Source organism: Zingiber officinale, chromosome 10A, assembly GCF_018446385.1.
Source record: "Zingiber officinale cultivar Zhangliang chromosome 10A, Zo_v1.1, whole genome shotgun sequence".
Taxonomy (NCBI): domain Eukaryota; kingdom Viridiplantae; phylum Streptophyta; class Magnoliopsida; order Zingiberales; family Zingiberaceae; genus Zingiber; species Zingiber officinale.
In genome coordinates this window covers 65,436,870-65,449,961 of record NC_056004.1, presented here as the reverse complement: position 1 = coordinate 65,449,961, position 13,092 = coordinate 65,436,870, and the positions used below count along the sequence as shown (strand labels likewise).

Below are 13,092 nucleotides of genomic sequence, written 5' to 3'. Positions count from 1 at the left end.
GTATGTTTCGGCCATGAAGGAATAGATTCCCTAGAAACCCTAGAACAAGAATTAATATGATTATGTCACATTACATGGAATATGATAAGTAGAAAGATAAAGTTCCCATGCTATATGTTGTTTAATGACCTAATTGAGGCTAGGGTAAGTTTCGGCCATACATGTTGTATAATGTTTTGTTATGAATTTATACATGATGTTAGTTCAAGTTCACATGCTTGTATGTTTGTTTTTAGCCCTAATGAACACTTGTTAAAAGTTTGACCATGACATATGTTAAGGGCTTGAAGGACTTAGGAACTAGCTCAATATGCTTACTATGTTACTTGAAAAAAATGCTATAAATATGGTTTAAGGTTTCCATGCTTTCATGACATTTGGGACCTTATCTATATAGTGATAGGGTTCGGCCACATGAGTTTAAGGACTTAGAGAACTTAGAAACCAAGTAAATCATACTTATAATGCTTCCTATGAAATTCATGTAATGATAATTTAGGTTCCACATGCTTGGAGATTGTTTTTACCTAAATTGAGACCTAAGGGGGATTCGGCCATGATAGGAACCCAAGGGTTTAGGAAACTTAGAACCCAAGTTAACTATGTTACCATGTTTCTTATGATAGTATAATCACATGATACACCCTTATGCTTAACCATGTATGCTTGTGATTTATACCTTTTTATGATATGATATGTGGATAGAGATATGCATATTTTAATGATATGTTATGTTCTTAGAAATATGCATGTTTTAATGATATGTTATGTGCTTAGAAATATGCATGCTTTAATGATATGCTATGTGCTTAGAATATGCATACTTTTATGATATGCTATGTGAGTAGAAATATGCATGTTTCAATGATATGCTATGTGCTTAGAATATGAATATTTTTATGATATGCTATGTGGATAGAAATATGTATGCTTTAATGATATACTACGTGTTTAAGTGATGCATACTTTCTATGATATGATGTATGCCTAAGTGATGCATACTTTCTTAAGACATGATGTATGCCTAAGTGATGCATACTTTTTATGATATGATGTATGCCTAAGTGATGCATACTTTCTTAAGACATGATGTATGCCTAAGTGATGCATACATTTTATGATATGATGTATGCCTAAGTGATGCATACTTTTATGACATAATGTATGTCTAAGTGATGCATACTTTTATGCTATGCTATGTGACTAAATGATGCATTTTTATACATGCTACTTTACTTTGTAAGGCTTGTACCAAGGGTGGACTCCTAATCAGTCTATAGGCCTTGCTTTGTGATCTAGGCTAATAAGGGATGGGCTCCTTAGTACGCCCCTAAGCCTTGCTTTGTGATCTAGGCTAATAAGGGATGGGCTCCTTAGTACGTCCCTAGGCCTTGCTTTGTGATCTAGGCTGATAAGGGATGGACTCTTTAAGTATGCCCCTAGGCCATGCTTTGTGATCTTGACCTAGTTCCTAGTATGATTCAAGACATGCTACCTTGGATATACTTAGGACGCGCACATTTATGTTATGTATGTATGGTACAAGCCGGGGCCCTGAATATGTTGATATTATGTTCAAGTATATATATGTAAGAAGAAATGGTTTTAAAGATCATGAGAGATATACATGTTTTTCGGATACATGTTTTCAAAATCATATTGCATATACCTTATGATCATGCTGTGATGATGCTATGATTTATGATATGCCATGATTGGATATGAGTATGTTATGTTTCATGCTATGCTTGATATGCCATGTTACTTTATGATGATGCTATGATATGCCATGATTAGATATGAGTATGTTATGTATCATGCTATGCTTTAAGAGATGATATGCCATGACTAGTTATGATTTTGTTATGTTGCATGATATGTTTAAAGAGTATGATATGTTATGCCATGACTAGTTGAGATCATGTTATGTCGAGATATTCTTTGATCATGTGATGATTTTTGGTTTTAGTGAGTAGGAAAGGAACTTACTGAGCCATGAGTGCTCATAGCTTACTTTCCTTGTACCACAGATAAAGGAAAAAGCTGGATGAGCTAAAGGAGCAGCAGGAGAGGCAAGGAGATGTGTGTGGCGGTGGCTAGGCAACCAAATAAGAACCTTCTTTAAGAACCTTTTAAGAATTACGCTTTGGTTTCGTAAATTGTAGTACTATATGGGTGACTTGATGTTATGTTTTTATTTATCTTGTTATCATGTTATGGAAACCATATTAGTGTAGTTCGGTTTTATTAATCTAAGAAAAATTATTTTAAGTCTTCCGCTGTAGTATGTACGTAGAGTATCGTAGCCCCGTCCCTTAGGGTTAGCAGGGAGGGCGGGCGTTACAGGTTGGTATCAGAGCCAAAGTTATTGCCAGCTCACTACACACACATCAAGCCTCCTACCTGCCGCTCCAAGTAAGAATGTTTATGCTAAATTTTCTTGTTATATGTTTATGTTTAATTTTTCTTGTTATATGACTTATGCTTTATTTTCTTTCTTGTTATGCTTCATTTTCTTTACTACATTGCTTATGCTTTATTTCCTTATGTTATATTGTTTGTCATTATATTCCTTATTTTTCCTTATGTTGTTTATGCTTTAGTTTCATGTTTTACTTGCTTATGTTTGAAGTTTTATTCTATACTTTTAGTTATAAATTAGATTAGGATTACATATTGGTAGGTTAGGAATAATACCAGAACAAATAGATAGAAACAAAATAATAGGTTAGATTCGCTAAAAACGATAACCACTTACACTAGTCTGTTTGTCCTTATTTAGATAAACATGGTTAGGACACGCAATGCCCGAACTAGAGGAACAGTGACTCCACCAGATCTGACACAGGTAGTCGCAGACCTCCAGCATTAGATCGCAGAGCAACAGCAGCTGATCACTACCTTGATGGGTCGAAGGCAAGCCCAGATCACCCCGGTGAATCCACTACCAGTTGTACCTGGCACACGGTGCCCCGGCCCTACTCTGATGGTCCGACAAGAGGCCTATCTGATTCAGTGGCAAAGGCTTAAGCTGGAAGCATTCTCGGGAAACTGTGAACCATGGGATGCGCAAGCCTGACTCAAAACCGTGGAGAACATAATGGAATTATTGGATTGGCCTGAACACGAGAAGGTCAAATGCGCGTCGTTCTGTCTTACCGGAGATGCCTGAATGTGGTGGGACAGAGTAAAGGCGAAAATACAAATAAACCAAATGCAGTGGACAGATTTTGAGACAGAGTTCTTAGAGGAATTCTTCCATATGCGAGTGACCAACAAGCACTATGACGAGTTCACTGAGTTCCGGCAAGGTGATCTGTCAGTTAACGAAGCCGTCAAGAGGTTCAACCGCCTAGCGCGACTGTGCCCAGAACTGATCCGTACTGAAAAAGAAAGGGTCCGGTTAATGTTAAAGATGCTCCGACCCGAGATAGCTCTGAACGTAGCCGGCGGAGTTAATAGACCGAAGACTGCAGAGGAGCTAGCCAGCAGTGCCCTGATTACCGAGCACTATCAGGAAGCAATGAACAAGGGCAAGAACCAAGCACTGACCGGAGGACAAAAATCACACAATACCAGAGCCGACTGGAAAGGAAACTCAGGTGGAAAGAGGAAACAGTGGAATAAATCCAAAGGTGGTCCGGTCAATAAGCAGACCAAGTACCCTCAGTGTGCCACATGTGGGAAAATGCATTCTGGAGTATGTCCTCTGAGCACCCGAAAGTGCTACAACTGCGGAAAGGAAGGTCATTTGATAAGAGATTGCCCTACTCAACCTCAGGCACCACCTTCGCAGAACTTCCAGAACAGGAGTGCCCCCGCACAACTTCACCAGATGTAAGCTGCCATAGAAGGGACTTCAATCAACCAAGGAAGATTGGAGGCCCCTCCCACTATGACCGATGCCAGAATCTACTCACTTACCCAGGAAGACGTGGCGAACGCCTCTACTATTGTCACAGGTCAGCTACTTATTTACAATCAGTATGCTGTAGTATTATTTGATACCGGGGCAACACACTCGTTCGTCTCAACGCCTTTTATGAAGAAGCTAGATATACCACTCCGAACTCTAGAGGACACGTTCTTAACAACCTTACCATCCGGGGAGATTATGCCATCGGACCATATGCTGCAAGAAGTACTCATTCGGATCGCAAACAGAGAACTCTACTGCAATCTGATAGTACTTGATATGCAGGATTATGACATAATTTTGGGCATGGATTTCCTTAGCAAGTACGGCGCTTCAATCGAGTGCCGCAAAAGAAAAGTGATTTTACGACCCGAAAATGAACCAGAGTTTGAATTTTACGGAGAATCAGAAGGAACGGAGAAGTTATTGTCATCTATTAAAGCACAAAAGATGTTAGATAAAGGATGTATGGGGTTTCTAGCACACGTGGTTGATACCAATCAAGTCAAAGACCCGAAGTTAGAAGACGTCAGAGTAGTATGCAACTACCCAAAAGTATTTCCTGATGAACTACCAGGGTTAGCCCCTGACAGGCAGATAGAATTCAGAATCGAATTGATTCCTGGTACTCAGCCGATCTCGAAAGCACCTTATCGTATGGCTCCGGCTGAATTAAAGGAACTTCAGGAACAGTTATCCGAATTACTCGACAAGGGACTTATTCGTCCTAGTCACTCTCCATGGGGAGCTCCAGTACTATTCGTAAAGAAGAAGGATGGGTCTATGCGAATGTGTATAGACTACCGAGCGTTGAATAATGTGACGATCAAGAATCGGTACCCACTCCCACGGATCGATGACCTGTTCGATCAACTGAAGGGTGCGACTGTTTTCTCAAAGATAGATCTACGATCCGGTTATCATCAAGTGAAGGTGAAACCAGATGATATACCAAAAACGACATTTCGAACCCGATATGGACACTATGAGTTCATAGTTATCACTACAAGAAAAGAGGGTATCAGAAACAGAATTTTAAAACGGAACAAAAATTCGTTTTAAATTTTAATAAATTATAAACGGATTTGCTACGGAATTATTATTTCGTTTAACTTTTAAAAATAATAATATAGAAAAAAAATTAAAACGGATTTTAAAATAAATTAGAAACAAAATTTATAAATTAATTTTTATAAACAAAAATAAATACGAATTAGTAACAAAATTTGATACGAAACTTATTTTTGTTTGTAAATTTGTTTAAAGTTGTTATAAACAAAAATAAATCTGTTTATAATATGAGAAATAAATTATTAAGTAATTATAAATTTATTTTATTTTAAGTAATAAAGAAAGCCTAAACCCTATTTTGGGTGTTTCTCTCCCAAATCCCGAACTCGCGCGTTTTATTCTTCGTCGGCGCACACGGCGATTTCTTCTTTGGTTGCACCGCACACGATTTCTCCTCCGGCATGCACGGGATCTACTTCTCCAGTCCCAAATCAAGCACGGCTTAAGAGAGGCATGACTTTGACTTAAGGGGAAAGCGATTTCTTCTCAGGCTCCAAATCACGCACGACTCTAAGGCGTGCAACCCTCCGGCTTAAGGTGCATGCGATCTTCGTCTCCGGCGTTCTTTCCACGATCCACCGAATAAGCTTAAGCTCAGGTATCTCATTTTCTTCTTTTCCAGCTTCTTCTCTGTTCTAGAACGAGCAACACCAGTTGCGTCCTACTCATGCGATCGAGGTCATTCGTGTGACCTAATCGCGCGGTGGCTGTTGCACACGACGCTAGTCGCTTGCAAGACCTAATTGGTTGATACCTTAGTCACACGAATAGAATTCACCCTAAGCATAGAGGGTCATCTACAGCTAAATAGAATTCACCCTAAGCATGGCATTGACCCATACGTTGGTCATCATCATCAAGAATAGCATCATAACTTTCATATGTTGGTCATCAAGAATAGCTAGGAACTATGACGTTTTCTGCACTTGGATCCCTTACTGCACTGCCTCTTTTTCTTGTGGCCAACAATTGTTAACGTTGATTGCATCTTGGTGTTGCCCTCGATGCAAATTTTCAGTTTCCTACAACACCACCTCTTATTTCCATATTTTGATGAGCAATCTATCAATAGAAAAATGTTGAGTTCACATTTTGGCTAGCAGTCAATCTGGAATTTTGTTCTCTTTTGTGTTAGACTACCATTGGCAGCAGGCCTTTGTGTAGTGACATCCTATGTTCCTTAGACACCATTGGCACCATTGGCTAGCAGTCCCCCTAGTTGCACTCAAGGATTCTGCTCTTGAGTCAACTGTCAGCCTAGCATGACAGCACTGAATCAATTAAGCTTTTGTATTGCTAAAATTTAAACCGTGGTTAACTCTTGAGTTAACTCTTTTGTTAATCAATTAAGCTTCTGCTCTTGAGTCAACTGTCACCCTTTTGTTAACTCTTGAGTTACAATGTTCATTAAACCGTGGCTAAAATTTAAGATTTTGTATTGCTGCTCAATTAGTTAAAATTTATGTTCTTATATTTCTACTTCAATGCTGCTCAATTAGTTAAAATTTAAGCTCTTGTATTGTTGCTCAATTAGTTAAAATTTATGCTCTTGTATTGCTACTTCAATGCTGCTCAATTAGTTAAAATTTTATCTCGATATTGCATTAGCACCTTGATCAGAATGATTTAAATGTAAATTTTATTATTTATTTGAAAATCACAATGGTAAGGTTAATATCCATGGTTAAACATTAAGCTAAATTTTCTTATTTATTTGTCATAGGATGAGGTGGGAAGAAAAATTTCAGATGATAACGTGATTAATGATGCAAGATGCGAAGAAGATAGTTCATCAGTAGTTCGACGAAGAGGACCTAATCAAGGGTCTCAAATTTCAAACAATATTGATGAACAAACCAAAATAAATGTGGTTATGAATAAGTAAGTCATATGACCTTTTAAATTTATTAAGTTTTGATACTTTTGTATTAAATTAATTTTGTTGTTATAATATTCTTAATTTTGTTATCTTTAGATTTGTCGAAAATGAGGTTCCTCGTGAAATTACAAATGATATCAAAGGAGTGATTAAAGGAGTATGGCCAACGTGGAAAAAGGTGCCTAATGATATTAAAGATTTACTTTGGGAAAATTTTAAGGTAAGTAATACATTTTTTAATTAGAGCCGCCATTGATTATTTATTTACATATGATATTATATATAATCATTGATTATTTATTTGTTTTGATGCAGTTGAGATATAATTGGGATAATTTTACCGACAGAGAAATGAAAAAGGTATGAAATGAAAATTCAAGTGAGAGATACAGGGCATCCATTCATTTGGCAAAGAAAGCAGCATTATCATCTGCACAAGAAGATTTAGGAAGGAAACAGACATATTAGATATGATAGGTAGAGGACCTGATTGGATGGAAGCTAATATATGGAATGACTTGGTTAAAATTCATTGGAATAAAGAAGATCACAAGATCAAATGTGAAATTACACGAAAGAATAAAATGACAGTGAAGGATGGGTCTACTACCAAACATACTGGGGGTTCAATTTCTTTTGGTGCACACCGTGAGAGAATGGTAAACCTCCTTTTCTAACATGTTTATTCCAATAATTTACACATTCGATAAATTTATTATATATTTGACATTTAGATATAAATTCAATGTATCTCATTTGTTTTATTTTATATTGACATGTATTATGTATGATTGTAGAAAAAAGATTTGGGACGAGATGTGGATGAATTTGAGGTTTTTGAACGAATGCATAAAAGAAAGCAAGGTACTGGAGAGTTTGTGGATAACAAATCGGCTTGAGTTAGTGTAAGTCAACATAATTAATTATTCATTAATTTTCTATTAGCTTATATTAATTCTTACTTGTTGGTTCTTATTTTTTTAAAACTAATATAAGCTCTTGTAATATGGACAGGAACAATATAAAGAGAGATAAAATGTTGATGATCAATCTACTCAACCTTCATTCAATCTCAAATCATGGTGTGATGTGGTGGGCGACCCATGTAAGGGGAGGGTGTACGGATTTGGACGCAATCAATATTTTAGAAGATCATACAATGGAAGTTCCAATGAAATGTGCTCTCATGAGAAGAACAAGGAATTATCTCAAGAAATTGAAGACATGCGTGCTATTAGCAAGAGGATGGAGGAAGAAATTACTGAAAGAAAAAATAAATTGGAACTCGTTATCAAAGAAAATAGACAGAGGGAAGAACAACTTATCGAGGAAAGTAGGCAAAGAGAAGAAAATCTAAAAGAGATGGTTCGTAAAATGATTCAAGAGGCGGGATATACAAATCATTTATATCCAAGAGGATCTGGTCCCCGTGAGCGCCGTGATAAGCGAAATAAAGATTAAATATTGATGTTATCTTTGATTAATGGTTAAATGTATTTAGATGATGTGAATATTTACTTATTTCAATATTAATTTTATGATACTTTTGCATTAGAAATTAATTGTTTTAAAAAATTTAAATTTATTTGAAATGTGTGTCTGTTAAAAGTATCATGTATATGATAAATATAAATAATAATATAAATTTAAAAATGAAGCTATATATAGATTTATAAATAAAATTATAAATGGATTTATAAACAGATTAAAATCATATTTAATATGTTATTTGAGGCAAATTAATGATGAGTTTAAAACAAAATTCGAGACAGAATTTATAAACCGACTTATAAATGAATTTATAAACAAATTAAAATTATATTTTTTATGTAATTTGAGACAGACTAATGACGAATTTAAAACAAAATTAGAAACAGAATATATATTTTCAATTAATTCCATTTGGTCAAATAAACACAGATTCACAAACAATTTTTAAATTTGTTTCTGAAATTTGAGACGGAATATTTCCGTCTCAAATTTAGCCACGGGGGTTTCACTAACGGATATTTGAAACGGAATATTCTGTCTCAAATATTCTTTAGAGACGGAAAATTGACTATCAGAGACGGAATTTTTCGTCTCTGAAGCCCTATTTTCTTGTAGTGTATGCCTTTCGGAGTAACCAACGCTCCTGCAGTATTTATGGACCTGATGAATCGAGTATTTATAGCATATCTTGATAAATTTGTGATCGTCTTCATTGATGATATACTTATCTACTCGAGAACTCCAGAAGAACATGCCGAACACCTGAATACTGTACTACAGATCCTTCAAGAGAAACAACTATATGAAAAATTCTCCAAATGCGAGTTTTGGCTTGACCGGGTAATGTTTCTAGGTCATGTCATCTCCAAAGATGGAGTTATGGTGGATCCAAGTAAAATAGAAGCTGTGAATAGCTGGAATCGACCAAAGAATGCCAGCGAAGTCAGGAGTTTTCTCGGACTAGCAGGTTATTACAGGAAATTTGTAGAAAATTTCTCCAAAATCGCATCCCCTATGACAGCCCTCACCAAGAAAAATACAAAGTATGAATGGACAGAATCTTGCGAGAAGAGTTTCGCAGAATTAAAAAGGAGACTGACCAGTGCTCCGATTCTTACTCTTCCGGAAACCAACAGAGGCTTCGATATGTACAGCGATGCTTCCATCACAGGACTTGGAGCTGTACTCATGCAAGATGGCAAAGTCATTGCCTACGCTTCTAGACAACTTAAAGAACATGAGAAGAATTATCCCATTCACGACTTAGAACTAGCAGCCGTGGTCTTCGCTCTAAAAATATGGAGACATTATTTATATGGAGCTCAGTGTAAGATTTATACCGACCATCAGAGTCTGAAATATTTTTTCACACAAAAAGACCTAATATGAGGCAACGTCGATGGCTCGAGTTAGTTAAAGATTACGACTGCGAGATTCTTTATCACCCAGGGAAGGCGAACAAAGTGGCCGATGCACTCAGCCGAAAGTTCAGTGCCACCTGATGTAACTATTTTAAAGTTCGAGGATGAACTTTTTATGAGGTACGGGGTACTGTAATACCCACTAAGCTTGTAAGATAAATATATGAATGTGGGATTTTTCCTTAGAAAAATAATAGGAAGTGAGTTGAAGCAAAAAGAAATAAAATGAAATAAAAAGAAGAGGAGGTCAAGGATTGAACCATGAACCTCTTATATTATATTTCATAGAATTAATTAGTAGAAACCAATTGGGATAGAGAGAAGATGTTGATAGCAAAGGAGGAAAACTCATGATAAAGGTAAAAGTAAAAGCTAGCCAAAAGAAAATAAGAAAAGAGCAAGAGAAGGGCAACTTGCCTTCCTTCTTTCTCTCCCTCTTTCTCTCTTCATTTTGCCGAAAATTTAAAGAGGGAATTAAGAGGATTCATTCCCCCTTATTTCATCATGAATTGTGAGAATAAATTAGGAAATAAAATAAATAAAAGAAAAATATAAAATGGGTTAAGGGAGAAGGAAAGCAAAAACAATTTTGCTACCTCTTCCCCCTTAACATAAAAGGGAGCAAGAAAAGAGAAAGTTATTTTTCTCTCATTTCCTCATCCTCCCTCTTCCTCACCGAGAACACCCACTCCCTCTCCTCCATCTTCGGCCCCAAAGCTAAGGGTTTTCTCCTAAGAAAGCTAAAGATACAAGGAGGACTTAGCAAGGGAATCAAGGGAAAGGAACTAGAAGAAGAGGCTACTTCTTCCATCACTATACCTTAGATCCACAAGAGAAAAGGATGTAAGCTTCCCCTCACCTGTGGTACAAGGCTTTTTATGTGATTTTCATATTTTATAAGGATTAGAAAACCTAAGAAAGAATTTAAGAAAATTCGGCTAAAGAAAGGGTTTTCAAATCTAGGAAGGTTTAAACAAGTCCTTATTTCATGATATGTTTTCTATGCTATGTAGGAATGATTTTCTTCATATTTTTATACCTAAATGATGCTTGATCAGAGGAGTACCTAACCCTAGAATTTCGGCCAAAAATATTTTAAAGAGGTTAGAGAAAACATTTTTTAACCAAACTAGTACAAGATTTCCTCTATGAACAACTAAGGGTCTTTTATTGGTTTTCATGCTTGAAAGTTACTTGGAACCAAAGGAAATCCATTCATATGTTTCGGCCAAGAAAAGGGTTTAGGGTTAGGTAGACCTTTAAATTTAAGTAACCATGTTTGTAAGATAGAATATAGAGTTCTCGTAAAGAATTGCATGTTGAACATTGCTAGAAATTCATGAACTCTCATTTGAGATTTTCGGCTATGATAAGATGGATAGTTTAGAAAAGCTTAAACAAAATTATAATATGCTCAAGACCTCTGTGATATTATGATATGAAAGTTGTTTAATGCTCTTATGTTTAAATTGAGTATAGAAAATTAGTTACATGATATATGACATGTAAGAGCACAAGGGTCCTAGCTTGTTTATGAACCAACTTTGTATATGATGTTCTTAGTAATTTTTGCCATGAAACTTACTTAGGTTTTCCATGTTTTAGGCCACTTAAAACCTAGTTTAAAGATGGGTAGGTTTCGGCCATGAGGAAAAATAAAAGAAAAAGTGAAAGAAACCTAGGAAGCCTAAGACACAATTCACATGTATGTTTATTATGCTTGTCTTTATACATGCTATGAAACTTGTATGATTTCTTATGCTTTTAGGCTATTTGAAGCAAGTTTACATACTGTTGAGTTTTGGCCAAGTAGGGTTTAAAAGACCTAGAGGCCTTAGAAATGAAACCAAATGTGTTAAAAGTGCTTCTTATGAAAATAGGATAATGTGTTGATTTTGTGTCACATGCTTGTATAATTTTTCCATGACCTAAATGGACCATTGTATGTTTTGGCCATGAAGGAATAGATGCCCTAGAAACCCTAGAACAAGAATTAAATATGATTATGTCACTTTACATGGAATATGATAAGTAGAAAGACAAAGTTCCCATGCTATATGTTGTTTAATGACCTAATTGAGGCTAGGGTAAGTTTCGGCCATACATGTTGTATAATGTTTTGTTATGAATTTATACATGATGTTAGTTCAAGTTCACATGCTTGTATGCTTGTTTTTAGCCCTAATGAACACTTTTTAAAAGTTTGACCATGACATATGTTAAGGGCTTGAAGGACTTAGGAACTAGCTCAATATGCTTACTATGTTACTTGAAAAAAATGCTATAAATATGGTTTAAGGTTTCCATGCTTTCATGACATTTGGGACCTTATCTATATACTGATAGGGTTCGGCCACATTAGTTTAAGGACTTAGAGAACTTAGAAACCAAGTAAATCATACTTATAATGCTTCTTATGAAATTCATGTAATGATAATTTAGGTTCCACATGATTGGAGATTATTTTTACCTAAATTGAGACCTAAGGGGGATTCGGCCATGATAGGAACCTAAGGGTTTAGGAAGCTTAGAACCCAAGTTAACTATGTTACCATATTTCTTATGATAGTATAATCACATGATACACCCTTATGCTTAACCATGTATGCTTGTGATTTATACCTTTTTATGATATGATATGTGGATAGAGATATGCATATTTTAATGATATGTTATGTTCTTAGAAATATGCATGTTTTAATGATATGTTATGTGCTTAGAAATATGCATGCTTTAATGATATGCTATGTGCTTAGAATATACATACTTTTATGATATGCTATGTGAGTAGAAATATGCATGCTTTAATGATATGCTATGTGCTTAGAATATGAATGTTTTTATGATATGCTATGTGGATAGAAATATGCATGCTTTAATGATATACTACGTGTTTAAGTGATGCATACTTTCTATGATATGATGTATGCCTAAGTGATGCATACTTTCTTAAGACATGATGTATGCCTAAGTGATGCATACTTTTTATGATATGATGTATGCCTAAGTGATGCATACTTTCTTAAGACATGATGTATGCCTAAGTGATGCATACTTTTTATGATATGATGTATGCCTAAGTGATGCATACTTTTATGACATAATGTATGCCAAAGTGATGCATACTTTTATGCTATGCTATGTGACTAAATGATGCATTTTTATACATGCTACTTTACTTTGTAAGGCTTGTACCAAGGGTGGACTCCTAATCAGTCTATAGGCCTTGCTTTGTGATCTAGGCTAATAAGGGATGGGCTCCTTAGTACGCCCCTAAGCCTTGCTTTGTGATCTAGGCTAATAAGGGATGGGCT

The 13,092-nt window shown here is 35.7% G+C and overlaps 1 long non-coding RNA gene across 1 annotated transcript; it reads left to right on the top strand.

Moving 5' to 3' along the window:
- The first annotated feature begins 6,849 nt into the window (after positions 1-6,849).
- On the top strand, positions 6,850-7,225 carry LOC122026323. The gene is made up of 3 exons (XR_006124106.1): positions 6,850-6,868; positions 6,963-7,086; positions 7,182-7,225. It is a non-coding gene; the product is annotated as an uncharacterized LOC122026323 (long non-coding RNA).
- Positions 7,226-13,092: the final 5,867 nt, after the last annotated feature.